General features: G+C 40.9%; 1 pseudogene across 1 annotated transcript; it reads left to right on the top strand.

The window, feature by feature from the left end:
- The first annotated feature begins 2834 nt into the window (after window positions 1–2834).
- Window positions 2835–3844, top strand: LOC105529919 (annotated as a pseudogene). Its single transcript, XR_001004583.1, has one exon. The product of XR_001004583.1 is annotated as an acidic leucine-rich nuclear phosphoprotein 32 family member B pseudogene (transcript).
- Window positions 3845–4205: the final 361 nt, after the last annotated feature.

Genomic DNA, 4205 nt, shown 5'->3' with positions numbered 1-4205 from the left:
ACACCTAGGGCCATGGATAGCAGAACCTTCTTTCCTACTGTCAGAACCCCAGAAACTTCATGCTATCTGTATTTTTTCTACTTATCATGAAAATTGCTTTCCTAGTACCATTCCTCATAGCTGGCATCATTGATCTAGGTGACCTCTGATTTTGGCACTACTCCTCATTCCTAGAAGGAACCCTCCTTTTCCCAAATAAACAGGATCTTAATGAACAGTGGGCAGCTTTGTGCTCTGTTTCTATCATGGTGGAGATGTGATGATTACCTGTTGGCTATAGGGAATTTTAGTAAAATATATTCAATGGGAAGGAGCAACCTCTGCATTCCTCAGTTATCATGGCATTCTTCACCCATGCTATCTTCTCAGATCTCAAGCTATGCTTCAGTGGAGACAGAGAAAGGTAAAGTTTGTCATAGGCAAAATTTTATAAAATTTTACATTCAGTGTTAGCAGAGGAACCTCACTACCACTATCACTACCAGCATCACAGCAGGATTCCATCTACAGATACTTGTAACTGTTCCAAATTCTTTTGTTGAGCTTCCTCTGAAACCCCTGCTGACTTGGGCCACAGGCTTGCCCACAACCTTTGACTCTTTGACCACACTCCAGTTTGTCATCTCCTTCTCTGCTAGACTGGTAGCTGAGACGGACCAATCTTCAGAAGCAAAAAGCAAATGATCTTTTACAGACCCTCTTAGAACAAAGAGTATTTTAGGAGAGAGAGAGATTAAACTATTACATATTTATAGTAAATCCAAAAGTTTGAAAACACCTTATTTGTTGTCAGAACCCCTGTACTTAATGCAGTCTGCTATGGATTTATAGAATGTTTTCTGACTGCTTTGTCTATTCTAAAACTCACAAAATCCATGAAGGCAGGGATCATGGTGGCCCACATTTATCTTACTAATTTTAGTATTTGGATCCATTATTGTACAATTCTCAATCTCACGCATAATTACTTTAGAGTAATTAACACAAATTATCACACCCTCCTCCTGGGAATTGTTACTTTGATTTCTGTGATATCAATCCCTTTGGTTCTCTGCATCTCATTCTGAAAAGTCCTTCTTTATCTCCTTTAATGGCTCTTCTTCTCTTACATATCCCTGAAACATTTTGTTCTTTTCACTCTCGTTTTTCAGTACTGTACTATTGCTCTAGGTGTTCTAATTTATGCTATGGTTTTAAATACCACCAACACACAACTACCTCCTATATGCAGCCAAGAGCTCATTTCCAAACTTCAGATCTGTTAAACTGTCTACTGGACATCCTCAATTGTTTGCTCCACAAAAATATCCAAGTAAGTCAACATATCTGAAGTTGAATCCATCAGCTCTTGTTCCCATTCCAAATTAATCCCCTTTTGGGCTTTTCTTTAATATGAAGTAGCAACTGCCATTAATAAACACAAGCCAGAAACCAATGATTCATTCTAAGATTTCTGTTTTAGTACAGTGTAAAATTTGCTTCCTTCCTTCCTTCCTTCATTCCTTCCTTCCTTCTTTCCTTCCTTCGTCTCTCTCTTTCTCTCTTCCTTCCTTCATTTCTTTCTCCTTCCTTCCTTCCTTCCTTCCTTCCTTCCTTCCTTTCCTTCCTTCCTTCCTTCTTTCTCTCTCTTTCTTCCTTCCTTCCTTCCTTCCTTTCTTTCTTTCTTTCTTTCTTTCTTTCTTTCTTTCTTTCTTTCTTTCTTTCTTTCTTTCTTTCTTTCTTTCTTTCTTTCCTGCTTTCTTTCTTTCTCTTTCTTGAGACAGAGTATCTCTCTTTCACCCTGGATGGAGTACAATGGCACAATCCCAGCTTGTTCACTGCAGCCTCCAACTCTCAGGTTCAAGAGATTCTCCCACCTCAGCTTCCCAAGTAGCTGGGACTACAACCATGGACCAGGACGCCTGGCTAATTTTTGTACTTTTTGTAGAGATGGGGTTTTGCCACATTTCCCAGGCTGGTCTCAGACTCCTGAGCTCAAGCAGTCTGCCCACCTCAGCCTCCCAAAGTGCTGGGACTACAGGCATGAGCCGTTGCACCCAGTGGGATTTTCTCAAACAGTTTTATTGAGCTCCAATTGACATATAATAAGCTGCACATATTTAAAGTATATAACTGATTACATTTTTTATGTATAATACACCAGTTGAGATATTACCATAATAAAAATAATGAACATGTCCACCAGTCCCAAGTTTTCTCATGCCACGTTCTTCCCACTCCTTTCCACATGCCCACAGTCCTACCACTTATTTACTTTCTGTTATGATACATTAGTGTCATGGGTTAAACTGTGTCCCTCCAAAAATGTATATATCAAATTCCTAATTCTAGAACCTCAGAATGTGACCCTATTTGGAAATCTGATCTTCACAGAGACAATCAATTTAAGATTATGGTGGCGCTTAATCCACTATGACTTACATGACAAAAACGGAAATTTGGACACAGAAGCACACGAAGGAAAATGCCATGTGACAATTAAGGCAGAGATCAGGGTAACCCTTCTACACCCAAAGGAACACCAAAGATTGCCAGCAAACTGCCGGAAACTAGTGAAGAAACATGCAACCAATGCTTCCTCACATCCCCTAGAATGAACCAACCTGCCCACACCTGAATCTCATATTACTAATCTCCAGAACTGTAAGACAATACATTTCTGTTGTTTAAGCCAGTCATTTTATGGTACTTCATTATGGCAGCCCTAGAAAATTAATACATTTAGTTTGCATTTCCTAGGCTTTTATATAAATGGACTCATACAACCATGTATGCTTTTTTCTGGTTTCTTTCACAGAAAAATTATTTAGAAATTCTACTATGTTTTGCGCTCCCGTGAGTAACTTGGCTCCGGGGGCTCTGCTCGCCTGCCCATACGCTGCCAGCCACCCAGGACCGCGCTGCTGGCCTCCGCCGCGAGCAAACCCTTCCGACGACCTTCACTGCGCAGGCAGGGACGCCTCTCCCCTCTCCGACCCCGCCGCGGAAAGTTAAGTTTGAAGAGGGGGGAAGAGGTGAACATGGGCATGAAGAGGAGGATCCACCTGGAGCTGAGGAATCAGACCCCGGCAGCTGTTGAGAACTTGTCTTGGGCAATTGCAAATCAAATGATGGAAAAATTGAAGGCTTAACAGCTGAATTTGTGAACTTACAGTTCCTCAGTTTAATAAATGTAGGCTTGATCTCAGTTTCAAATCTCCCCAAGCTGCCTAAATTGAGAAAGCTTGAACTCAGTGAAAATAGAATCTTTGGAGGTCTGGACATGTTAGCTGAAAAACTTCCAAATCTCACACATCTAAACTTAAGTGGAAATAAACTGAAAGATATCAGCACCTTGGAACCTTTGAAAAAGTTAGAATGTCTGAAAAGCCTGGACCTCTTTAACTGTGAGGTTACTAATCTGAGTGACTACCGAGAGAGTATCTTCAAGCTCCTGCCCCAGCTTACCTACTTGGATGGCTATGACCAAGAGGACCAGGAAGCACCTGACTCAGATGCCGAGGTGGATGGTGTGGATGAAGAGGAGGATGAAGAACGAGAAGATGAGGAAGATGAGGAGGATGAGAATGGTGAAGAAGAGGAGTTTGATGAAGAAGATGATGAAGATGAAGATGTAGAAGGGGATGAGGATGACGATGAGGTCAGTGAGGAGGAAGAAGAATTTGGACTTGATGAAGAAGATGCAAGATGAGGATGAAGATGAAGAGGAGGAAGAAGGTGGGAAAGGTGAAAAGAGGAAGAGAGAAACAGATGATGAAGGAGAAGATGATTAAGACCCCAGATGACCTGCAGAAACAGAACTGTTGAGTGTTGGTTAGACTGCTCATGGATTTGGTAGCTGTTTTTGTTTTTTTGTTTTTGTTTTTGTTTTTGTTTTTGTTTTTAAAAAAAGGTAGCTGTGATAGAAACCCCAGGACACCCACCCACCCAAAGAGCCAAAGAATAGTTCCTGTGACATTCTGACTTCTTTCCATGTAGTCCCTCTTGGTAACCTACCACCAAGCTTGTGGACTTCACCCCAACAAAATTGTAAGCATTGTTAGGTTTTTGTGTAAGACTCTTGCTGTATTGTGGATAGCTGTGACTGATGAGTCTACCATCTGTGGCTACCAGTTACACCGAGATTATAACAGCATTTTTACTTTCTGTACAACAAAAAAGCTTTGTAAATAAAATCTTAACATTTTGGGAAAAAAAAAAAGAAA

Source organism: Mandrillus leucophaeus, unplaced genomic scaffold (genome assembly GCF_000951045.1).
Source record: "Mandrillus leucophaeus isolate KB7577 unplaced genomic scaffold, Mleu.le_1.0 Scaffold791, whole genome shotgun sequence".
NCBI lineage: Eukaryota > Metazoa > Chordata > Mammalia > Primates > Cercopithecidae > Mandrillus > Mandrillus leucophaeus.
This window is presented reverse-complemented; position numbering and strand designations above follow the sequence as displayed.